This window comes from Pseudophryne corroboree, chromosome 5 (genome assembly GCF_028390025.1).
Source record: "Pseudophryne corroboree isolate aPseCor3 chromosome 5, aPseCor3.hap2, whole genome shotgun sequence".
Taxonomy (NCBI): domain Eukaryota; kingdom Metazoa; phylum Chordata; class Amphibia; order Anura; family Myobatrachidae; genus Pseudophryne; species Pseudophryne corroboree.
In genome coordinates, this window is record NC_086448.1 from 200,391,327 (window position 1) to 200,418,076 (window position 26,750).

The 26,750-nt window shown below is 50.7% G+C and overlaps 1 long non-coding RNA gene across 1 annotated transcript; it reads right to left on the bottom strand.

Moving 5' to 3' along the window:
- Nucleotides 1-99: 99 nt before the first annotated feature.
- Nucleotides 100-26,528, bottom strand: LOC134928925 (uncharacterized). Its single transcript, XR_010178129.1, has 2 exons — nucleotides 26,334-26,528; nucleotides 100-1,103 (listed from the first exon to the last, which is right to left on the bottom strand). It is a non-coding gene; the product is annotated as an uncharacterized LOC134928925 (long non-coding RNA).
- Nucleotides 26,529-26,750: the final 222 nt, after the last annotated feature.

A 26,750-nucleotide genomic window follows, 5' to 3' on the forward strand; every position in this document is an offset into this window, starting at 1 on the left:
CAGAGGTGATTTTGCATTCTCGGAATAATAGTAATGTATACATTATAAACCTTGCATTTCTAAAATAAAAAATAAAAAAAGAAACACACACACATGCTCTGTATATGCAATACATTCATTTATTCAAATGAGCAAATATAAAAATTTGACCTTCACTGCAATGGTGCATAGATGCAATTGTTTCTATCTGCTACTCCGTGTCATGGAACTAGCACAAACGTGTAAATGAAATATTTCACTTACGTATTCACGATTAACATACAATAAATACAATAATAAAATATATTGGGCATTGATAATGAGTGGCATGCAGATGCTGATACCTCATCCATTTTCTTCAAAACTATGATGCCCACTTGCAGCATCTTGCGCTCTGGAAATCCATCTTAGTGCATCTTAGACAAACCATCAGATGCATCTTCGAAGCTTGCGTCAAGCCTATGGCAGTTGCAATTTCTCCATCTCAGTATGGTGACCTTTGTGAGTGGCTTTGTGCCTTTAGATGTAGCCGCTTTCACTGATACTCCCATGTCTGCCTAGCCACCCCATTGTTACCTTCCAGGAACTAAAAACCATACTCCCTGGGTCCGAATTTGTTCTGTGTGGTGCGGTAACAATTATTTCGGCAACATCATGCCAAATAGCTGTAGAATGGAAAAAAACTTACTGTACCATCATTGCAAGCAGTTCTCTCTCGAATATGGTACATTCATATAATGGAATACATGACAAGGTTAATTAATCACTCCGCCAATTCATTTAATAAAGTGTGGGGTCCTTGGTTAGCTTTCCAGAATGTTTCATCTCCATTCCTTTAAAACTTCCCAGATCTAACATTCCTCTTTGTTACGTCCCCTCCGAAGTCCTGCAACAGGGGTCCTATCTTTTTCTCTTTCTTTTTTCTCTCTTTGCTTTTCTCTCTTTCTTCCCTACGGTCTTACGACCGTTTCACTTCCTCATCTCTCAATTCTGTTAAAAATGCATCACTCCATAATTGTTACCATCAAAAAAATTACTGTTTCTCATTCTGACACCTGTGATTCTATTGAAAGTCATTTTTTTCTGTTTACTGTAACATGATGTGATCAATCCAATATACAGTTCTTTAAAAAAACAAAAAACATATTAATGGAGAGAGCACAATGCAAATATAATAGGTTAACAATTTTATAATGTTAGTAATAAAAAAACACAAAGGTATTTTCATATGATTAAAAGTGAGAGTAAAACACATATATCTGCCATTTACACAGTAGTCCCACTGACCATATAGAACATATAGATATGCGCTTGTATGTGGAGGAATAGCTAGTATGAAAAGCACTGGTACAAGGTATACACTTATTAGAGCATTTATTTAAAGACAGAGGTATAACGTATTTGAACAATTTTCACATAAGCATCAACTGGCCGGCAATACAATACAATTATTGAAAAAAAAAACACACAATTATCCTATTAAAAAACAATATTAATGCTCAACATGGGAGACATCCAGCTACAATGATCCTGAATTGCTGTCCATGGTTGAGAAATAATTAATAGCAGGTGTACATAAAGCCAGGGAATCAGTACGTTCAGCAAGCAATGATTAGTATAGAAAGTTTGCTATTAAGCATGGGTCACAAGTTAGTTTTCTGATAGTTATGCAATTAGTTTTAGGCTTGAAGCATTAGTGGGTTTTTTGAAACATACAAGCAGAGAAGAGTGAGAATATGGTTGTATTTACCACTTATATCCACAGTCCCTGCGGCTACTGGTGCTATTATCTGCTATTATCTTCCTGAGGAAGCCGCCAATCTTACTCAAGGCAGGGAAACGCATCACCAATCACTTCGGAAAGGAGCATAGGTCAGCTGCGTGTGGAGCTGCGGTACAAAGGAGACACGCCGCTACAAGCGCCCATCAAACGCAGATGGGAGCGCTCTGGAGTCATAGGTAATTTTACCCGTCACAGGCACTGTACATAACAGGAGCAGTATATTTGTTAGTGGTCTCCCTGCTACTGACACACAACTGATAGTGCAGGGCCGGATTAAGCCTTGAGGGGCCTGGGGCACATAGGACAGGGGGGCCTTGGTGGAGGGGGAGGGTGTACTGTATATTAGATTGTGCATACTTCTCAACATGATCCATTCTGGGAGGGACAAAATGCTCTCTACCTGAGCTTCCCTTTTAATACATGATTGGCATCGCATGTGTTGAACTATTTAATTGATAAAAAAAGGTATTTAAACAAAAATGATTACAATCATAAATTAAGAGGGAAGTCCAGGTAGAGAGCATTTTGTCCCTCTTGGAATGGGTCAGAGGGAGGTGTGGATTCTGTATTTTAAATATAAACCAATGGTGTATATTAGATGTAAACTAATAGATTAATAAGGCCTGAGTACTGTTTATATCTCCACCTAATAGAGAAACAACTATTTTATAATGTTTTCCTGTAGTGGAACAATGACAATTTAAGCTTAAAATAGACATAGAAAATTAAAATCTATAATTTATCTTACAAAAAATGCAATAGCAGCAGCCACTGTACTACTAACACACTGGGACAGGACTCAGGAGAATGATCTGTGTGTGTCTCTCTCTAGACATGAACGCTCTCATTAGATAACATGCTACACAGAACCCTGACACCCAGGCGGGAGGAGGAGAAGCTGGTATCCCTGGGTCACTTACAGCTCTCTCCCCTCTCCTATCTCACCTCTGGTCAGGAAGCTCTGTCAGTATCACATGAAACCTGATACTCCTGTGTGTCTGCCTGGAATGCATACTGTCCTGCTCACATTCTGACGGCCTGGTTCTGTTGCGGCACAAGAGGGAGAGCTAGTCAGTGTGCTCTGGTTGGGGGGACCACTATGCCCTGCATCCCCCCTTAATCTGGCTATGTGATAGTGGGAGCACTGCAGAGGTCTCAGCAGCAGAGATTATTCCCCAAATAGGGGAGACGGATCATTATAAAAAGTGCAAGTGAATTTATCACACACAGCCAAATACACATTCCAGAGGAAGCCGCCGATCGTAATCAAGGGGGGGGGGGGGGGACGTGTCACCAGTCACCAATCACCTTGGAAAGGAGCAGAGGTGTTCTGAATAAGCATCTGGAACCTTGGGAACTGGGTAGCAACTGGGGAGTTCCAGTACTCCTGTGTGGAGCTGTGGCTGATAAGTGGGAAATAGCAGCAACACCTACTCTAAACTAGGGATGTGCACTTGAAATTTTTCGTGTTTTGTGTTTTGGTTTTGGGTTCGGTTCCGCGGCCGTGTTTTGGGTTCGACCGCGTTTTGGCAAAACCTCACCGAATTTTTTTTGTCGGATTCGGGTGTGTTTTGGATTCGGGTGTTTTTTTCAAAAAACCCTAAAAAACAGCTTAAATCATAGAATTTGGGGGTCATTTTGATCCCAAAGTATTATTAACCTCAAAAACCATAATTTACACTCATTTTCAGTCTATTCTGAATACCTCACACCTCACAATATTATTTTTAGTCCTAAAATTTGCACCGAGGTCGCTGGATGACTAAGCTAAGCGACCCTAGTGGCCGACACAAACACCTGGCCCATCTAGGAGTGGCACTGCAGTGTCACGCAGGATGGCCCTTCCAAAAAACACTCCCCAAACAGCACATGACGCAAAGAAGAAAAAAAGAGGCGCAATGAGGTAGCTGTGTGAGTAAGATAAGCGACCCTAGTGGCCGACACAAACACCTGGCCCATCTAGGAGTGGCACTGCAGTGTCACGCAGGATGGCCCTTCCAAAAAACACTCCCCAAACAGCACATGACGCAAAGAAGAAAAAAAGAGGCGCAATGAGGTAGCTGTGTGAGTAAGCTAAGCGACCCTAGTGGCCGACACAAACACCTGGCCCATCTAGGAGTGGCACTGCAGTGTCACGCAGGATGGCCCTTCCAAAAAACACTCCCCAAACAGCACATGACGCAAATAAAAATGAAAGAAAAAAGAGGTGCAAGATGGAATTGTCCTTGGGCCCTCCCACCCACCCTTATGTTGTATAAACAGGACATGCACACTTTAACCAACCCATCATTTCAGTGACAGGGTCTGCCACACGACTGTGACTGAAATGACGGGTTGGTTTGGACCCCCACCGAAAAAGAAGTAATTAATCTCTCCTTGCACAAACTGGCTCTACAGAGGCAAGATGTCCACCTCATCATCATCCTCCGATATATCACCGTGTACATCCCGCTCCTCACAGATTATCAATTCGTCCCCACTGGAATCCACCATCTCAGCTCCCTGTGTACTTTGTGGAGGCAATTGCTGCTGGTCAATGTCTCCACGGAGGAATTGATTATAATTCATTTTAATGAACATCATCTTCTCCACATTTTCTGGAAGTAACCTCGTACGCAGATTGCTGACAAGGTGAGCGGCGGCACTAAACACTCTTTCGGAGTACACACTTGTGGGAGGGCAACTTAGGTAGAATAAAGCCAGTTTGTGCAAGGGCCTCCAAATTGCCTCTTTTTCCTGCCAGTATAAGTACGGACTGTCTGACGTGCCTACTTGGATGCGGTCACTCATATAATCCTCCACCATTCTTTCAATGGTGAGAGAATCATATGCAGTGACAGTAGACGACATGTCCGTAATCGTTGGCAGGTCCTTCAGTCCGGACCAGATGTCAGCATCAGCAGTCGCTCCAGACTGCCCTGCATCACTGCCAGCGGGTGGGCTCGGAATTCTGAGCCTTTTCCTCGCACCCCCAGTTGCGGGAGAATGTGAAGGAGGAGATGTTGACAGGTCGCGTTCCGCTTGACTTGACAATTTTGTCACCAGCAGGTCTTTGAACCCCAGCAGACTTGTGTCTGCCGGAAAGAGAGATCCAAGGTAGGTTTTAAATCTAGGATCGAGCACGGTGGCCAAAATGTAGTGCTCTGATTTCAACAGATTGACCACACGTGAATCCTTGTTAAGCGAATTAAGGGCTCCATCCACAAGTCCCACATGCCTAGCGGAATCGCTCCCTTTTAGCTCCTCCTTCAATGCCTCCAGCTTCTTCTGCAAAAGCCTGATGAGGGGAATGACCTGACTCAGGCTGGCAGTGTCTGAACTGACTTCACGTGTGGCAAGTTCAAAAGGTTGCAGAACCTTGCACAACGTTGAAATCATTCTCCACTGCGCTTGAGACAGGTACATTCCACCTCCTATATCGTGCTCAATTGTATAGGCTTGAATGGCCTTTTGCTGCTCCTCCAACCTCTGAAGCATATAGAGGGTTGAATTCCACCTCGTTACCACTTCTTGCTTCAGATGATGGCAGGGCAGGTTCAGGCGTTTTTGGTGGTGCTCCAGTCTTCTGTATGTGGTGCCTGTACGCCGAAAGTGTCCCGCAATTCTTCTGGCCACCGACAGCATCTCTTGCACGCCCCTGTCGTTTTTTAAAAAATTCTGCACCACCAAATTCAAGGTATGTGCAAAACATGGGACGTGCTGGAATTTGCCCATATTTAATGCACACACAATATTGCTGGCGTTGTCCGATGCCACAAATCCACAGGAGAGTCCAATTGGGGTAAGCCATTCCGCGATGATCTTCCTCAGTTGCCGTAAGAGGTTTTCAGCTGTGTGCGTATTCTGGAAACCGGTGATACAAAGCGTAGCCTGCCTAGGAAAGAGTTGGCGTTTGCGAGATGCTGCTACTGGTGCCGCCGCTGCTGTTCTTGCGGCGGGAGTCCATACATCTACCCAGTGGGCTGTCACAGTCATATAGTCCTGACCCTGCCCTGCTCCACTTGTCCACATGTCCGTGGTTAAGTGGACATTGGGTACAACTGCATTTTTTAGGACACTGGTGAGTCTTTTTCTGACGTCCGTGTACATTCTCGGTATCGCCTGCCTAGAGAAGTGGAACCTAGATGGTATTTGGTAACGGGGGCACACTGCCTCAAGAAATTGTCTAGTTCCCTGTGAACTAACGGCGGATACCGGACGCACGTCTAACACCAACATAGTTGTCAAGGCCTCAGTTATCCGCTTTGCAACAGGATGACTGCTGTGATATTTCATCTTCCTCGCAAAGGACTGTTGGACAGTCAATTGCTTGGTGGAAGTAGTAAAAGTGGGCTTACGACTTCCCCTCTGGGATGACTATCGACTCCCAGCAGCAACAACAGCAGCGCCAGCAGCAGTAGGCGTTACACGCAAGGATGCATCGGAGGAATCCCAGGCAGGAGAGGACTCGTCAGAATTGCCAGTGACATGGCATGCAGGACTATTGGCATTCCTGGGGAAGGAGGAAATTGACACTGAGGGAGTTGGTGGGGTGGTTTGCGTGAGCTTGGTTACAAGAGGAAGGGATTTACTGGTCAGTGGACTGCTTCCGCTGTCGCCCAAAGTTTTTGAACTTGTCACTGACTTATTATGAATGCGCTGCAGGTGACGTATAAGGGAGGATGTTCCGAGGTGGTTAACGTCCTTACCCCTACTTATTACAGCTTGACAAAGGCAACACACGGCTTGACAAATGTTGTCCGCATTTCTGGTGAAATACTTCCACACGAAGAGCTGATTTTTTTGGTATTTTCACCAGGCATGTCAACGGCCCTATTCCTCCCACGGACAACAGGTGTCTCCCCGGGTGCCTGACTTAAACAAACCACCTCACCATCAGAATCCTCCTTGTCAATTTCCTCCCCAGCGCCAGCAACACCCATATCCTCCTCATCCTGGTGTACTTCAACACTGACATCTTCAATCTGACTATCAGGAACTGGACTGCGGGTGCTCCTTCCAGCACTTGCAGGGGGCGTGCAAATGGTGGAAGGTGCATGCTCTTCACGTCCAGTGTTGGGAAGGTCAGGCATCGCAACCGACACAATTGGACTCTCCTTGTGGATTTGGGATTTCGAAGAACGCACAGTTCTTTGCGGTGCTTTTGCCAGCTTGAGTCTTTTCAGTTTTCTAGCGAGAGGCTGAGTGCTTCCATCCTCATGTGAAGCTGAACCACTAGCCATGAACATAGGCCAGGGCCTCAGCCGTTCCTTGCCACTCCGTGTGGTAAATGGCATATTGGCAAGTTTACGCTTCTCCTCCGACAATTTTATTTTAGATTTTGGAGTCCTTTTTTTACTGATATTTGGTGTTTTGGATTTTACATGCTCTGTATTATGACATTGGGCATCGGCCTTGGCAGACGACGTTGCTGGCATTTCATCGTCTCGGCCATGACTAGTGGCAGCAGCTTCAGCACGAGGTGGAAGTGGATCTTGATCTTTCCCTAATTTTGGAACCTCAACATTTTTGTTCTCCATATTTTAATAGGCACAACTAAAAGGCACCTCAGGTAAACAATGGAGATGGATGGATACTAGTATACTTATGGATGGACGAGCGAATGCCGACACAGAGGTAGCTACAGCCGTGGACTACCGTACTGTGTCTGCTGCTAATATAGACTGGATGATAATGAGATGAAATCAATATATATTATATCACACTAGTACTGCAGCCGGACAGGTAGATATATTTATTATGTAATGACTGATGACGGACCTGCTGGACACTGTCAGCTCAGCAGCACCGCAGACTGCTACAGTAAGCTACTATAGTAGTATGTATAAAGAAGAAAGAAAAAAAAAACCACGGGTAGGTGGTATACAATTATGGATGGACGAGCGACTGCCGACACAGAGGTAGCTACAGCCGTGGACTACCGTACTGTGTCTGCTGCTAATATAGACTGGATGATAATGATATGAAATCAATATATATATATATATAATATCACTAGTACTGCAGCCGGACAGGTATATATATTTATTATGTAATGACTGATGACGGACCTGCTGGACACTGTCAGCTCAGCAGCACCGCAGACTGCTACAGTAAGCTACTATAGTAGTATGTATAAAGAAGAAAGAAAAAAAAAACCACGGGTAGGTGGTATACAATTATGGATGGACGAGCGACTGCCGACACAGAGGAAGCTACAGCCGTGGACTACCATACTGTGTCTGCTGCTAATATAGACTGGATGATAATGAGATGAAATCAATATATATATATATATATATATATAATATCACTAGTACTGCAGCCGGACAGGTATATATATTTATTATGTAATGACTGATGACGGACCTGCTGGACACTGTCAGCTCAGCAGCACCGCAGACTGCTACAGTAAGCTACTATAGTAGTATGTATAAAGAAGAAAAAAAAAAAACACGGGTAGGTGGTATACAATTATGGATGGACGAGCGACTGCCGACACAGAGGTAGCTACAGCCGTGGACTACCATACTGTGTCTGCTGCTAATATAGACTGGATGATAATGAGATGAAATCAATATATATATATATAATATCACTAGTACTGCAGCCGGACAGGTATATATATTTATTATGTAATGACTGATGACGGACCTGCTGGACACTGTCAGCTCAGCAGCACCGCAGACTGCTACAGTAAGCTACTATAGTAGTATGTATAAAGAAGAAAGAAAAAAAAAACCACGGGTAGGTGGTATACAATTATGGATGGACGAGCGACTGCCGACACAGAGGTAGCTACAGCCGGGGACTACCGTACTGTGTCTGTTGCTAATATAGACTGGATGATAATGAGATGAAATCAATATATATATATATAATATCACTAGTACTGCAGCCGGACAGGTATATATATTTATTATGTAATGACTGATGACGGACCTGCTGGACACTGTCAGCTCAGCAGCACCGAAGACTGCTACAGTAAGCTACTATAGTAGTATGTATAAAGAAGAAAGAAAAAAAAAACCACGGGTAGGTGGTATACAATTATGGATGGACGAGCGACTGCCGACACAGAGGTAGCTACAGCCGTGAACTACCGTACTGTGTCTGCTGCTAATATAGACTGGATGATAATGAGATGAAATCAATATATATATATATATAATATCACTAGTACTGCAGCCGGACAGGTATATATATTTATTATGTAATGACTGATGACGGACCTGCTGGACACTGTCAGCTCAGCAGCACCGCAGACTGCTACAGTAAGCTACTATAGTAGTATGTATAAAGAAGAAAGAAAAAAAAAACCACGGGTAGGTGGTATACAATTATGGATGGACGAGCGACTGCCGACACAGAGGTAGCTACAGCCGTGGACTACCGTACTGTGTCTGCTGCTAATATAGACTGGATGATAATGAGATGAAATCAATATATATATATATATATAATATCACTAGTACTGCAGCCGGACAGGTATATATATTTATTATGTAATGACTGATGACGGACCTGCTGGACACTGTCAGCTCAGCAGCACCGCAGACTGCTACAGTAAGCTACTATAGTAGTCTGTATAAAGAAGAAAGAAAAGAAAAAAACCACGGGTAGGTGGTATACAATTATGGATGGATGAGCGACTGCCGACACAGAGGTAGCTACAGCCGTGGACTACCGTACTGTGTCTGCTGCTAATATAGACTGGATGATAATGAGATTAAATCTATATATATATATATATAATATCACTAGTACTGCAGCCGGACAGGTATATATATTTATTATGTAATGACTGATGACGGACCTGCTGGACACTGTCAGCTCAGCAGCACCGCAGACTGCTACAGTAAGCTACTATAGTAGTATGTATAAAGAAGAAAGAAAAAAAAAACCACGGGTAGGTGGTATACAATTATGGATGGACGAGCGACTGCCGACACAGAGGTAGCTACAGCCGTGGACTACCGTACTGTGTCTGCTGCTAATATAGACTGGATGATAATGAGATGAAATCAATATATATATATATATATATAATATCACTAGTACTGCAGCCGGACAGGTATATATATTTATTATGTAATGACTGATGACGGACCTGCTGGACACAGTCAGCTCAGCAGCACCGCAGACTGCTACAGTAAGCTACTATAGTAGTATGTATAAAGAAGAAAGAAAAAGAAAAAAACCACGGGTAGGTGGTATACAATATTATATATATATTATATACAATTATATATATATATATTAAACTGGTGGTGACTGGTGGTCAGGTCACTGGTCACACTATCAGCAACTTGCAAGTAGTACTCCTAAGCAGACAATCACAATATATATTATACTGGTGGTCAGTGTGGTCACAATGGCAGTGTGGCACTCTGGCAGCAAAAGTGTGCACTGTACGTTATATGTACTCCTGAGTCCTGCTCTCAGACTCTAACTGCTCCCCACTGTCAGTGTCTCCCCCACAAGTCAGATAATATACAGTCACACTATCTATCACTTCAGCAAGTAACTAGTACTCCTCCTAATGCTCCCCAAAATTACTACTGTGTCTCTCTCTACTGTCTCACTCTCTTCTCTATAAACGGAGAGGACGCCAGCCACGTCCTCTCCCTATGAATCTCAATGCACGTGTGAAAATGGCGGCGATGCGCGGCTCCTTATATAGAATCCGAGTCTCGCGATAGAATCCGAGCCTCGCGAGAATCCGACAGCGGGATGATGACGTTCGGACGCGCTCGGGTTAACCGAGCAAGGCGGGAAGATCCGAGTCGCTCGGCCCCGTGTAAAAAAACATGAAGTTCGGGCGGGTTCGGATTCCAAGGAACCGAACCCGCTCATCCCTACTCTAAACACTGACTCTGTTATTCACCCCCCGTAGTCGGTTGGTGCCTGCAGAACTAGTGTTCTCCTTTAGCAGCCACGTTTGAATGGGCGAATTAGGTCTGCCCAGACTCCGATGACCCCTGGCCTTACAAGGTAACAAGGCACCAACCGAGACTGAAAGTGAATAAGGGGAAACTAACTAACGTGATTACTAACGGGAGAATACAGAAAAAACAACAAACAGATTATGTGCGGCCACCAAAACCCAAACACAGGAACCAAGCGGCCGACCCGCAGAATTCGACACTGTCGCTACTGAAAGAATACTACTAAAGTATCGCGGCCAAGCCGCATAATGCAACACAGTCACAAACAAACAAGCCTCCGCAGAAAATAGGATTTTAATTACCTACCGGTGAAACCTTTTCTCGTAGTCTGTAGAGGATACTGGGGTCCACATTAGTACCATGGGGTATAGACGGGTCCACTAAGAGCCTTGGGCACTTTAAGAAATCAATAGTGTGCACTGGCTCCTCCCTCTATGCCCCTGCTACCAGAATAGGTCTAGAAACTGTGCTCGAGGAGACGGACATAACCTGAGGAAGGATGTAACAGAACAGTGGTGAGATTCGAACCAGCACACACAAACAAGAGGAAAGCCATGCTAAACAAACTTGAACAGGAACAGCAACAGCTGAACAAACAACATTACTTAACGAAGTAACAGTGCAGGAAAAACGAAGCACTGGGCGGGCGCCCAGTATCCTCTACGGACTACGGGAAAAGGATTTACCGGTAGGCAATTAAAATCCTATTTTCTCTTACGTCCTAGAGGATTCTGGGGTCCACATTAGTATCATGGGGATGTACCAAAGCTCCCAAATCGGGTGGGAGAGTGCTGAGGTTCCTGCAGAACTGATTGACCAAACCGAAGGTCCACAGAGGCCAAAGTATCGAACTTGTAGAACTTAGCAAATGTGTTCAAACCTGTCCAAGTAGCGGCTCGGCAGAGCTGTAAAGCCGAGACACCTGGGCAGCCGCTCAGGAAGAACCCACCGACCTAGTAGAGTGGGCCTGTACAGATTTTGGACACGGCAAAGCTGGATAGTAAGCCTGATCCAGTGTGCAATTGTCTGCAATTGTCTGCTTTGAAGCAGGACACCCAGTTCTCTTGGGATCATAGAGAAAAAAACAGCAAGTCAGATTTCCTGTGACGAGCTGTCTGCTTCACATAGAACTTCAAAGCCATCACAACATCCAAGGACTTTGAGGTAACAGAGGTGTCAGTAAGCACCGGAACCACAATAGGTTGGTTGATATGAAACGCAGACACCACCTTAGAAAGAAATTGCTGATGAGTTCTTAGTTCAGCTTTATCTTCATGAAAAATGAAATAGGGGCTTTTGTGAGACAATGTCCCCAGTTCTGACACACGCCTTGCCGAAGCTAAGGCCAACAGTGTAAAAGTCTTCCACGTAAGAAACTTTACGTCCACCTCCTGTACAGGCTCAAACCATTCCAATTGTAGAAACTGCAACACCATGTTAAGATCCCAAGGTGCCGTGGGAAGCACAAAGGGCGGTTGGATATGCAGAACACCCTTCAAGAACATCTAAACTTCAGGGAGGGAAACCAATTGTCTAGAAGAAAATGGATAAGGCCGAAATCTGGACTTTCAAGGAGCCCAAACGTAGGCCCACATCCACACCTGACTGTAGAAAAAGGAGAAAACGTCCCAGTTGAAATTCCACTGCAGGAAATTTACTGCTTCCACACCACGAGACATATTTTTTCCAAATACGGTGGTAATGTTTAGACGTTACCCCTTTCCTGGCTTGGATCAGGGTTGGAATAACCTTGTCCAGAATGCCTTTTCGGGCTAGAATCTGACGCTCAACTTCCATGCCGTCAAACGTAGCCATGGTAAGACATGTTAGATGAACGGCCCCTGTTGCAGAAGAGGCAGAGGCCACGGGTCCTCTAGGAGCATCTCCAGTAGATCCGCGTACCAGGCCCTTCTTGGCCAATCCGGAGCAATGAGAATTGCTTGAACCTTTTCCCTTTTTATTCTTTTGAGAATTCTTGGGATCAGTGGAAGAGGTGGAAACACGTAAACCATTTGGTAGACCCATGGAGTCCACCGCCACTGCTTGCGGGTCTCTCGACATGAAACAATACCGCTTTGGCTTCTTGTTGAGATGAGAGGCCATCATGTCTGTTTGTGGAATTCCCCACCAACGTGTTAAGGACTCAAATACCTGCGGGTGAAGGCCCCACTCTCCCGGGTGGAGGTCGTGTCTGCTGAGGAAGTCCGCTTCCCAGTTGTCTACTCCCGGAATGAAGATCGCGGACAACGCAAGATCGTGTCTTTCTGCCCAGAGGAGAATCCTTGTTACCTCTGACATTGCTGCTCTGCTCTTCGTTCCGCCTTGTTGGTATACTGTATGTACGTTACTGCACTCACATTGTCCGACTGAACCTGAATGGCCTGATCTTGAAGAAGATGCGATGCCTGTAAAAGGGCGTTGTATATGTCCCTTAGTTCCAGAACGTTGATCGGAAAAATGGCTTCCTGATTTGACCATTTTCCTTGGAACTGTTCCCCCTGGGTGACTGCTCCCCAACCTCTGAGGGTTGTATATGTGGTTAGCAGAATCCAATTTTGAATCCTGAGTCTCCGGCCTTTGGCCAGATGAAAAGTCTGAAGCCACCACAGAAGAGAAATCCTGGCTTTTGGTGACAGACGGATCCTCTGGTGCATGTGAAGATGCGATCCGGACCATTTGTCCAACAGATCCAGCTGGAAGGGCCTTGCGTGGAACCTTCCGTACTGCAGCGCTTCGTAAGCGGCCACCATCTTTCCCAGAAGGCCAATGAATAGATGCACCGATGTCCGGGTTTGTCTTAGAACATCCCGCACCAGTGACTGGATCACCAATGCTTTTTCCAACGGAAGGAATACCTCCTGCGCAGGGCCGTAACTAGGGGGGGGGGATGCAGGATTTGAAGGGGCGTCAAGGAGTTACAGAGGAGCAGTTTTATTTTTTATTTTTTACCGGCAGTGCTGTGCTGCTACAGTGAGACAGCAGACAGCTCCCAGGGCAATGTATCTGACCCACCTGTCTGCCCGCAACTGGTTCCGATGCTGTGCGGGCAGACAGGTCTCTCCCATGTTGGCTACTGTCTTAAACTCTCTTCTTTGCCATACAATGCTGTGACTAACATGCGGTGCACCGTACAAGCTATAGAAGCGCACGGAGCACCCAGTTAGCAGTATCAACCTCCGCTTTGCCTCCCAGATGGGGGGATTTGGTGTAGCTTATAGGGAGGTGTAGTGCAGTGATGTAGTGTACCATATAGGGTATGTAGTGTGGTCATGTATTGCAGTATATAGGGGCATGTAGTGCACTGATGTGGTGTAGCATATAATGGAATGTAGTGTAGTGATGTAGTGTAGCATATAGGGTATGTAGTGCAGTGCATAGGGGCATGTAGTGTATTGATGTAGTTCAGCGTGTAGGGGATGGGGTATAGTGATGTAGTGCAGTGGATAGGGGAGTCTAGTGCAGTGATGAAGTGTTATGATATAGTGCAATGTATGGGGACACACAGAGAAGCATGAAATTGAACAGCTGGTGGGTCATGTGACGCATAGGGCATTTGAGGCACATAGCGTAATATTGTCCGGTAGTATCCCCGTTTTTAAAAATTTTTGATAATCTGATTATTTTAGTCTGATAGGGTTTGTTTATTTTTTTGTGTGATTTGTTTTTGGGGGGGAGGTGTGTGTGTGTGTGTGTGTGTGTGTGTGTTTGTGTGTGTGTGTGTGTGTGTGTGTGTGTGTGTGTGTGTGTGTGTGTGTGTGTGTGGGAGGGGGTGCCAAATTACTGCCTTGCCCCGTTGCCCCGGGTGACAAAAATCCTAGTTTCGGCCCTGTCCTGCGTCACCGTATCCAATATCATCCGAAGGAACGGAAGACTCCATGTCGGTTCCAGATGAGATTTTGGCAGGTTCAAAATCCACCCATGATCCTGGAGTAGTTACGTTGAGAGGGCAATGTTGACTAACAACCTCTCCCTGGATGGTGCTTTTATCAGCAGATCGTCCAGGTACGGTATTATGTTCACTCCCTGTTTGCTGGGGAGAAACATCATCTCTGCCATTACCTTGGTGAACACCCTTGGTGCCGTAGAGAGGCCAAATGGCAGGGCCTGGAACTGGTAGTGACACTCCTGTAATGCAAACCTTAGATAAGCCTGATGAGGCGGCCAAATTGGATTATGAAGGTACACATCCTTGATATCCAGAGACACCAAGAATTCCCCCTCCTCCAGACCTGAGATCACTGCTCTCAGAGACTCCATCTTGAGCTTGAACAACCTTAAATACGGGTTCAGTGATTTGAGGTTTAAAATGGGCCTTACCGAACCGTCCGGTTTCGGTACCAAAAACAGCTTGGAGTAATAACCCTTGTTTTGTGGTTGAAGTGGAACTGGGACAATGACCTGAGTCTGTACCAGTTTTTTAATTGCTGCCCGTAAAGTCATACTTGCTTCCGTAGAAGCTGGTAAGCCTGATCTGAAGAATCTGTGAGGTGGGAGTTCCTGAAACTCCAGTCTGTATCCCTGGGTGATAAGGTCTGTGACCCAGGGATCCCACCTGTCTGTCTTCCAGGCAGTGTGGACCACCGTCATACTGAAGGCTTTGAGGAAGCAGAACCAGAGGTCTGTTCCTGAGAACCTGCAGCTGCTGGTTTTCTGGGTTTACCTCTATTACCTTTGAAGGCTGTAGAAGAACCTTTGGATTTGCCTTTGACTTTCGCTGCAGATTTGGAGCAAAGTAGGGTTTCCTAGCTGGGGGTGCTGTGGAAGGAAGTTATGTAGACTTACCCGCCGTAGCCTTGGATATCCACTTATCCAGTTCATCTCCAAAAAGGGCCTCACCTGTGAATGGTAGGTTTTCCACGCCTTTCCTGGAATCCGCATCCGCAGTCCACTGGCGTAGCCACAAGGCCCTGCGTGCTGACACTGCCATGCAGAGGGAAAATGGCGCTGGTGAGCAGTGAAGCCCCGCCCCCGTATTGGCACTAGCCTTCCTGCTTTTTTATACTGGCCTGAGGTAATTTTTATGCCTAACAGAGGGTTAAAACCCTTGTTAGGTATGTGTTATGCACACCAGTGCCTGCAGGAATGTACTGGTGTCAGAACTGTTATGCACTCCAGTTACTGCAGGAATGTACTGGTGTTTGAACTGTTATGCACACCAGTACCTGCAGGAATGTACTGGTGTCTGAACGGATAGGTATGCAAAACAAATGAACTCACAGACAGACTGGGGAATATGACATTACGTACACAGAAGGTGATAGGGTAACAAAATAAACACAAAGTGAACAGAGAAGCCCAGAGGCTAAGGAACTGGGTGTCTCCCTAGTATTAGTAATGCTCAGATGGGAAAAGCAAGATGTTGTGTTTTAATACGTAGAGAACCCGAAATGCTGTTGCTAAGGGCAACAGCAAAACCCTAAAGGGTTACCAACGGGTGTGGCAGTAAACTCCTTGGTCAGAGATGGAATGATAGACACAAGGAGAGTCTCCACAATCCTAATTCTCACTTGCAGTGCACAGGTTCAGCTTACTGCCACTAAACTGACACCTGACACCTTGCACAGTGAGACAGGATTTAGGCAGGCAAGTCTTAGAATACAGCCGCAAACTTGCTAAGTTCACAGAGTAGTAAAAGAACCCCAGCAAGTTAAACGACTGACTCCAGTCTTACTGCTAGGTCTGGATTGGCAGAGTGTAGTACCAAAGCCCCAGGCCTATTTGCAGTAAGCAACAACAAATACAAAGCTACAGTATTGGCTAACTTTCAGGAACTGACTAACCAACAAAGATTCAGCAGCATCTGCTTAACCTGAGAAGAGGCCTTATAAAGCAGGTGCTGTCCACGCCCCACTCAGACCTCACAGACTGTGAGCACAAAAACCAGCACCGGATCCCCTGCCGTGCACAGAGCCTGTAACCACTGCACAGCAAAAGACCCGAACCGGAGTATCAGCTGCGCTCAGGTTACTCCGCTAGCACTTGTCTCCCGGTTGCCATGACGACGTGGCAGCACAGGGCAGGAGACCCTAACAGTATGATAGCCAGTGTGGGTATGCATTGGTGGCTCAGCGCGCCCCTCACAGTGGGATACACATCTGTGTATGTCCTCCTGAGCCCCTTGGAGCGCAGCCTGCACTCAGAGCTGCGCTCCTACCCTTGTGCCACCATTCCCGCCGGCAACCCGCTAACCGGGACGCCGGCGCTGTACTCACCACTCTTCTATCTTCTGGCTCTGTTAGGGGTGGCGGCGTGCTGCGAGAGGTTACGCTCGCCGTGGTGGGGCTTGCGAATGACTCCCTGTCAGCCATGAAACGGGACCATTAACTCTTTAGGAAGTTGGGCACGTTCTCCCCCCTAAATCCCATGAAGCAGGCAGTCTGGTGCCAATCAGACCTGCCTGAAAACAACAAACCGAAAATAAATGCAGAAAACTCTTCAGGAGCTTCCCTGAGTGTGACCGGCTCCTCCGGGCACATTTTCTAAACTGAGTTTGGTAGGAGGGGCATAGAGGGAGGAGCCAGTGCACACTATTGATTTCTTAAAGTGCCCAAGGCTCCTAGTGAACCCGTCTATACCCCATGGTACTAATGTGGACCCCAGTATCCTCTACGGACTACGAGAAAAGGATTTACCGGTAGGTAATTAAAATCCTATTTTCTGCGGAGGCTTGTTTATTTGTGACTGTGTTGCATTATGCGGCTAGGCCGCGATACTTTAGTTGTATTCTTTCAGTAGCGACAGTGTCGCAGTGTCTATACCCCATGGTACTAATGTGGACCCCAGTATCCTCTAGGACGTAAGAGAAATAACAAAACTGAAAAAGAAACGGAAAACACGACCTCTGTCGTCAAATGCGGTACCACGAGAAGTATATGCAGAAACAACCGCAGTACCGAGGTGCTCTGGAACCAGGCTAATTCCACTGGAAGCAGGAACAGATGGCAAGCTGGAAACGATCCCTCTGCCTGGATGCTGGGAACAGGACACCTAGAATCACAAGCTGGAACTGGAGACAGGAGCGGATCTAGGCACGGGCAAGAAGGGTGGGCGCTCGGGGCACTGCGGTTTGCGGGCATGGCCGCAGTCAGGGCCGTTTCTAGACAATTTGGCTCCCAGTGCGAGATTTCAAAATGCGCCCCCCCCCCCCCATTGCTATAAAAAAAAAAATTTGCGTGCCCCCCCCCCCCCCCCATATAGCCAGAAAAAAAGCATGCGCGCGCCGAAGGCGCGCGCGCTCCCGACAAGGCTGTGTGGCCTGATTGAAATGGGCGTGGTCTCATTACAGTGGGCGTGGCCTCGTCTGATATCACACCCACCACAGGGGGAAAAAATTAAAAAGTCCCCTTTTTACACATTACACCAGGCAAGTGTCCCCATATTACACAGCGCGGCAGGCAGGTGTCCCCATATTACACAGCGCGGCAGGCAGGTGTCCCCATTTTACAAAGTGCGGCAGGCAGGTGTCCCCATTTTACAAAGTGCGGCAGGCAGGTGTCCCCATTTTACAAAGTGCGGCAGGCAGGTGTCCCCATTTTACAAAGTGCGGCAGGCAGGTGTCCCCATTTTACACAGTGCGGCAGGTGCCCCCATTTTACACAGTGCGGCAGGTGCCCCCATTTTACACAGTGCGGCAGGTGCCCCCATTTTACACAGTGCGGCAGGTGCCCCCATTTTACACAGTGCGGCAGGTGCCCCCATTTTACACAGTGCGGCAGGTGCCCCCATTTTACACAGTGCGGCAGGTGCCCCCATTTTACACAGTGCGGCAGGTGCCCCCATTTTACACAGTGCGGCAGGTGCCCCCATTTTACACAGTGCGGCCGCACGGGGCGCCCGCGGGGCTTCGCGAAATGACGCGTTTGCGTCGTGACGTCACGACGCAAACGCGTCATTCCGCGAAGCCCCGCCCCCCGAGCAGGAGCGCTCGGGGGGAGAGAGAGGGAGGAGAGGAGTGGTTACAAAGTGCCACGGCGGGCGCCCCGTGCGGTTGCACGGCTCGCCCGCCGCTAGAAACGGCACTGCGCCTCACAATCAGACTGCTGGCTTGCTGTGTTTTTTTTTTCAGGGAGAATTTGTGTCTTTCCAGGGGGAGGTGGGGGGGGGGGGGGGGGTAGGTAAATGGAGGCTATAAATAGGAGCCTGCAATTTATCCCCCCCCCCCCCACACCCAAAAAAAAGGGTGGAGAAATACATTGCAGGCTCCTATCTATAGCCTTCATTTACCTACACCCCCCCCCCCCTCCCCCCATCCTCCCTGGAAAAAGACACAAATCCATCCTAAGAAAAAACCCAGCAAGCCAGCAGTGTGACTGTGAGGCGCCCCCCAGAGCAGTGGCGTCAGAACGTTTTTAGGTTGGGGGGGGCAAGATATAGTCTCATTCTGGCGCCCCTAAATTGCTGAATCGCTAAAGGCCAGATCCACCTGAAATACATTGAGAAGGCCAGATCCACACTAAGGGGGTCATTCAGATCTGATCGCTGCTGTTTGTTTTCGCACAGTGGGCAATCAGGTATTAACGGCGCACGCGCGTTGGACAGCAACAAAGGGTGTCGCTGGTCAGCGAGAGGATGATGCAAAAAATCCGTTGGCACGGGCGTTCACAAGGTGATTGACAGGAAGTGGCCGTTCGTGGGTGGAAACTGACCATTTACTGGGAGTGTCCGGAAAATCGCAGTTGTGCCCAAGCATTTTCAGGGAAGGTGTCTGACGTCAGCTCCGGCCCCGATCAGCCTGATGTGATCGCACTGTAGGAGTAAGTCCTAGGCAGCGCAGAGACTGCACACAGTGGATTTTAGTGGATTTTAGCAGCTCGACGTACACACGCAGTTGCACACTTGCACAGCAAATATACACTCCCCTTGGAAGTGGTGACTATTTGAACACAGAACAGCAAAATAAGCACTTCAGCTCTCCCATGTCACTCTAGTTTCCCACCATGTGCCCCATGTAGCAGGGAGAGTAGGGCAAGCACTAGCAGTGACCAGTGCAGTGCTGGCGTCATGGTGACTGATAGTAGTGGCCGGGGGAGTTACAGGGAGGGCCAGGGCAGGGATGCTGAGAGGGAGTTACAGGGAGGCTGAGGGCATGGATGCCGACAGGGAGTTAGGAGGAGTGTGAGGAGCACTGAGGGTGGAGTTACAGGGAGGGTGAGGGCAGGGATGCTGAGGGGGCAGTTACAGAGAGGGTGAGGGGGAGTTACAGGGAGGGTGAGGGCAGGGATGCTGAGGGGGAGTTACAGGGAGGATGAGGGCAGGGATGCTGAGGGGGCAGTTACAGAGAGGGTGAGGGGGAGTTACAGGGAGGGTGAGGGGGAGTTACAGGGAGGGTGAGGGCTGGGATGCTGAGGGGGGAGTTACAGAGAGGGTGAGGGCAGGGATGCTGAGGGGCAGTTACAGGGAGGATGAGGGCAGGGATGCTTAGGGGGGAGTTACAGGGAGGGTGAGGGCTGGGATGCTGAGGGGGGAGTTACAGAGAGGGTGAGGGCAGGGATGCTGAGGGGCAGTTACAGGGAGGATGAGGGCAGGGATGCTGAGGGGGGAGTTACAGGGAGGGTGAGGGCAGGGATGCTGAGGGGGAGTTACAGGGAGGGTGAGGGTGAGTTACAGGGAGGGTGAGGGCAGGGATGCTGAGGGGGGAGTTACAGGGAGGGTGAGGGCTGGGATGCTGAGGGGGGAGTTACAGAGAGGGTGAGGGCAGGGATGCTGAGGGGGGAGTTACAGGGAGGGTGAGGGCTGGGATGCTGAGGGGGGAGTTACAGAGAGGGTGAGGGCAGGGATGCTGAGGGGCAGTTACAGGGAGGGTGAGGGCAGGGATGCTGAGGGGGGAGTTACAGGGAGGGTGAGGGCAGGGATGCTGAGGGGGAGTTACAGGGAGGGTGAGGGTGAGTTACAGGGAGGGTGAGGGCAGGGATGCTGAGGGGGGAGTTACAGGGAGGGTGAGGGCTGGGATGCTGAGGGGGGAGTTACAGGGAGGGTGAGGGCTGGGATGCTGAGGGGGGAGTTACAGAGAGGGTGAGGGCAGGGATGCTGAGGGGGGAGTTACAGGGAGGGTGAGGGCTGGGATGCTGAGGGGGGAGTTACAGAGAGGGTGAGGGCAGGGATGCTGAGGGGCAGTTACAGGGAGGGTGAGGGCAGGGATGCTGAGGGGGGAGTTACAGGGAGGGTGAGGGCAGGGATGCTGAGGGGGAGTTACAGGGAGGGTGAGGGTGAGTTACAGGGAGGGTGAGGGCAGGGATGCTGAGGGGGGAGTTACAGGGAGGGTGAGGGCTGGGATGCTGAGGGGGGAGTTACAGGGAGGGTGAGGGCAGGGATGCTGAGGGGGGAGTTACAGAGAGGGTGAGGGCAGGGATGCTGAGTGGGGAGTTACAGGGAGGGTGAGGGCTGGGATGCTGAGGGGGGAGTTACAGAGAGGGTGAGGGCAGGGATGCTGAGGGGCAGTTACAGGGAGGATGAGGGCAGGGATGCTGAGGGGGGAGTTACAGGGAGGGTGAGGGCAGGGATGCTGAGGGGGAGTTACAGGGAGGGTGAGGGTGAGTTACAGGGAGGGTGAGGGCAGGGATGCTGAGGGGGAGTTACAGGGAGGATGAGGGCAGGGATGCTGAGGGGGAGTTACAGGGAGGGTGAGGGTGAGTTACAGGGAGGGTGAGGGCAGGGATGCTGAGGGGGCAGTTACAGAGAGGGTGAGGGGGAGTTACAGGGAGGGTGAGGGCAGGGATGCTGAGGGGGAGTTACAGGGAGGATGAGGGCAGGGATGCTGAGGGGGCAGTTACAGAGAGGGTGAGGGGGAGTTACAGGGAGGGTGAGGGGGAGTTACAGGGAGGGTGAGGGCTGGGATGCTGAGGGGGGAGTTACAGAGAGGGTGAGGGCAGGGATGCTGAGGGGCAGTTACAGGGAGGATGAGGGCAGGGATGCTGAGGGGGGAGTTACAGGGAGGGTGAGGGCTGGGATGCTGAGGGGGGAGTTACAGAGAGGGTGAGGGCAGGGATGCTGAGGGGCAGTTACAGGGAGGATGAGGGCAGGGATGCTGAGGGGGGAGTTACAGGGAGGGTGAGGGCAGGGATGCTGAGGGGGAGTTACAGGGAGGGTGAGGGTGAGTTACAGGGAGGGTGAGGGCAGGGATGCTGAGGGGGGAGTTACAGGGAGGGTGAGGGCTGGGATGCTGAGGGGGGAGTTACAGAGAGGGTGAGGGCAGGGATGCTGAGGGGGGAGTTACAGGGAGGGTGTGGGCTGGGATGCTGAGGGGGGAGTTACAGAGAGGGTGAGGGCAGGGATGCTGAGGGGCAGTTACAGGGAGGGTGAGGGCAGGGATGCTGAGGGGGGAGTTACAGGGAGGGTGAGGGCAGGGATGCTGAGGGGGAGTTACAGGGAGGGTGAGGGTGAGTTACAGGGAGGGTGAGGGCAGGGATGCTGAGGGGGGAGTTACAGGGAGGGTGAGGGCTGGGATGCTGAGGGGGGAGTTACAGAGAGGGTGAGGGCAGGGATGCTGAGGGGGGAGTTACAGGGAGGGTGAGGGCTGGGATGCTGAGGGGGGAGTTACAGAGAGGGTGAGGGCAGGGATGCTGAGGGGCAGTTACAGGGAGGGTGAGGGCAGGGATGCTGAGGGGGGAGTTACAGGGAGGGTGAGGGCAGGGATGCTGAGGGGGAGTTACAGGGAGGGTGAGGGTGAGTTACAGGGAGGGTGAGGGCAGGGATGCTGAGGGGGGAGTTACAGGGAGGGTGAGGGCTGGGATGCTGAGGGGGGAGTTACAGGGAGGGTGAGGGCAGGGATGCTGAGGGGGAGTTACAGGGAGGGTGAGGGTGAGTTACAGGGAGGGTGAGGGCAGGGATGCTGAGGGGGGAGTTACAGAGAGGGTGAGGGCAGGGATGCTGAGTGGGGAGTTACAGGGAGGGTGAGGGCTGGGATGCTGAGGGGGGAGTTACAGAGAGGGTGAGGGCAGGGATGCTGAGGGGCAGTTACAGGGAGGATGAGGGCAGGGATGCTGAGGGGGGAGTTACAGGGAGGGTGAGGGCAGGGATGCTGAGGGGGAGTTACAGGGAGGGTGAGGGTGAGTTACAGGGAGGGTGATGGCAGGGATGCTGAGGGGGAGTTACAGGGAGGATGAGGGCAGGGATGCTGAGGGGGAGTTACAGGGAGGGTGAGGGTGAGTTACAGGGAGGGTGAGGGCAGGGATGCTGAGGGGGCAGTTACAGAGAGGGTGAGGGGGAGTTACAGGGAGGGTGAGGGGGAGTTACAGGGAGGGTGAGGGGGAGTTACAGGGAGGGTGAGGGCAGGGATGCTGAGGGGGCAGTTACAGAGAGGGTGAGGGGGAGTTACAGGGAGGGTGAGGGGGAGTTACAGGGAGGGTGAGGGGGAGTTACAGGGAGGGTGAGGGGGAGTTACAGGGATGCTGAGGGGGAGTTACAGGGATGCTGAGGGGGAGTTACAGGGAGGGTGAGGGCTGGGATGCTGAGGGGGGAGTTACAGGGAGGGTGAGGGGGAGTTACAGGGAGGGTGAGGGGGAGTTACAGGGAGGGGGAGGGCATGGATGCCGACAGGGAGTTAGGAGGAGTGTGAGGAGCACTGAGGGTGGAGTTACAGGGAGGGTGAGGGCTGGGATGCTGAGGGGGGAGTTAGAAGGAGGATGAGTGCACACTGAGGGGGGAGCTACATGGAGGGTGAGGGCAGGGATGCTGACGGGGAGTTACAGGGAGGGTGAGGGCATGGGTGCTGATGGGGTGTTAAAGGGAGGGTGAAGGCAGGGGCACTGAGGGGGGAGTTACAGGGAGGGCGATGGCAGGGGCACCAAGGGTGGACTTACAGGGAGAGTGAGGGAAGGGGCATATAAAAATAGCTTTATTAGAATAAATAAAATACTCTAAATCCAAGTGTGGATTAAACATTCATATACAGATTATAACATACGGAGAGCCACCCCCATCCCCCCCCGACTGCTGATTACCATATATTTGGAGTGTAAGTAGCGCCTCCTCTTTTCTTTAGGAAAAAGCACCAGCCTGTCATACGTGGGATTCTGTCTGTGTGCTGCGGAGATCCCTTTGATTTAGAGCAGCCCACTGGGGAGGCGGAGCCCGGGACTCGGAGAGTACCTAGAGCTGCCTGAGATAGTGTGGTCTTCCTGGGCGGGTGAGCGCCACATCTCTTCATGCCGCCATCGCCACTGCTGCGCTGCCTGTGGTAAGTGAGACAGGCTCTGGCAGCAGCGGCAGCAACAGGCAGGACAGTGCGGCTCCATCAGTAAGGACGCAGAGAGGGGGGAGCGGCTTTTCATGCTGCCGGCGCAGCTGCAGCCTGTCAGAGTGACAAGCGCTGGCAGCCGGCAGCAACAGCAGCACTTCTCAGCAAGGAGGTGTGACAGGAAGATAGAAAGTGTCAGGGAAATAGTGGGTGACAAAAAGACATTGGGTGACAGAAAAATAGTGGGTGACATGGTGAGGGAGACAGGGAGATACTAGGTGATGGAGACAGTGGGTGACAGGTAGAGACGGTGACAGGAAGAGAGAGTTACAGGGAGATAATGGGTGACATGGTGAGGGTGACAGGTGGATAGTGGGTGACAGGGGGATATTGGGTGACATGGTGAGGGTGACAGGGGGATAGTGGGTGACATGGTGAGGGTGACAGGTGGATAGTGGGTGACATGGTGAGGGTGACAAGGGGATAGTGGGTGACATGGTGAGGGTGACAGGGGGATGGTGACGGGGGTATAGTGGGTGACAGTGAGGGTGACAGGTGGATAGTGGGTGACAGTGAGGGTGACAGGTGGATAGTGGGTGACATGGTGAGGGTGACAAGGGGATAGTGGGTGACATGGTGAGGGTGACGGGAATAGTGGGTGACATGGTAAGCGTGAGAGGTGGATAGTGGGTGACATGCTGAGGGTGACGGGGATAGTGGGTGACATGGTGAGGGTGACAGGGGGATGGTGACGGGGGTATAGTGGGTGACAGTGAGGGTGACAGGTGGATAGTGGGTGACATGGTGAGGGTGACAGGGGGATAGTGGGTGACATGGTGAGGGTGACCCGTGGATAGTGGGTGACAGTGAGGGTGACAGGTGGATAGTGGGTGACATGGTGAGGGTGACAAGGGGATAGTGGGTGACATGGTGAGGGTGACAAGGGGATAGTGGGTGACATGGTAAGGGTGAGAGGTGGATAGTGGGTGACATGCTGAGGGTGACGGGGATAGTGGGTGACATGGTGAGGGTGACAGGGGGATGGTGACGGGGGTATAGTGGGTGACAGTGAGGGTGACAGGTGGATAGTGGGTGACATGGTGAGGGTGACAGGTGGATAGTGGGTGACAGTGAGGGTGACAGGTGGATAGTGGGTGACATGGTGAGGGTGACAAGGGGATAGTGGGTGACAGTGAGGGTGACAGGTGGATAGTGGGTGACATGGTGAGGGTGACAAGGGGATAGTGGGTGACATGGTGAGGGTGACGGGGATAGTGGGTGACATGGTAAGGGTGAGAGGTGGATAGTGGGTGACATGCTGCGGGTGACGGGGATAGTGGGTGACATGGTGAGGGTGACAGGGGGATGGTGACGGGGTATAGTGGGTGACAGTGAGGGTGACAGGTGGATAGTGGGTGACATGGTGAGGGTGACAGGGGGATAGTGGGTGTCAGGAGGATAGTGGGTGACATGGTAAAGGTGTCAGGTGGACAGTGGGTGACATGGTGCGGGTGACAGGTGGATAGTGGGTGACATGGTGAGGGTGACAGGTGGATGGTGGGTGACATGGTGAGGGTGACAGGTGGATGGTGGGTGACATGGTGAGGGTGACAGGGGGATAGTGGATGATAGGGCACAGCCAGACTCCTAACCCTCCCCCCCACTGCATGGTGACAGGGGCAGGGGATGCCTCCCAGCAGCACTGACAGCCTCCTCCCCCACCCCCCCTTTCACAGAGCACAGAAGATGCATCCAGTGGCACAGCCAGCCTCCTCTAACCCTAGTCACAAGGGATGCTTCCAGCGGCGTGGAAGGCAGCTCCTCCCCCCCCCCCCCCCCCCCCTGTCACAGGGGATGATGCCTCCAGCCGCCTCTTACCTCTCTCCCCCACGCTGTCCCCGGGGATGCCTCCAGCCGCACAGTCCACAGCCAGGCTCCTCACCCTCTCCGTTCCCGCTCACCTGTCCGACTCCAAGCTCAGTAGGTCCGCCGTCGGCTGCATACATCGCGCGTGGAGAGATCCCCTCCTCCCTCAAGCTGACGGCCGGGATACTCGCACCTCGCAGAGCAGAGTTCAAGGAGGCGGAGCTCCTCTGGCTGCAGGGATGCTGCTGCTGTGTAACTAGCAGCGCAGCGGCAGCAATAACAAACAAAAAAAGCCTGAAAATGACGGGGGAGGGGTCCGCACTGGGCGCTACACGGAGCGGAGGATGTAATGTGCGGTCTATCACCTGACCGCACATCGCTCCTCCGCTCCTCCTCTACCCTGATCGGCGCCTCTCTATGTTTGGGGGGGGGGCGAGCTGCCCCCTTGCCCCCCCAGTTCCGACGCCTCTGCCCCAGAGCAACATGGAATCCCATTATTTTTTTTTAATCTCCTCTCTCTTCTCTCTCTCCCCTCCCCCCCCACAGTGAGAGACTGCTGGCTGCAGAATAAGCGTGGTCAGTGAGTCTGTCAGTGCTACGCTACCTTTGAAATGCGGCCTACAGCTAATCCTCCGCAGCCGCTCCACCATCAGCACACAGCCACTGCCAGCCAAATTACCGTCCTCAGCTCAGCTTGCCCCTGGCGCCTGACGGACTTACAATGGCGCCCACCCGCTCCTCCGCGGCGTCTACCTAAACCGCCGGCGTTTCGCGTCATGACGTCACTGCGTCATGACGTCGGGACGCAATCGCGTCACAATGCATAGCTCCGCCCAGCGAGCGGAGTAAAACGGAGGGGAGGGGGGAATCAAAATACTGAATGCAGCTGCTGGCAGCATAAGCCGCAGTGGGCGCCCCGTGCAAATGCACGGCTCGCACGCCTGTAGAAACGGCCCTGGCCGCAGTCACCCCGCAGGCGCCCGCCACCCACCCACTCCCAGCATCCGCATCCCGCTCCCCG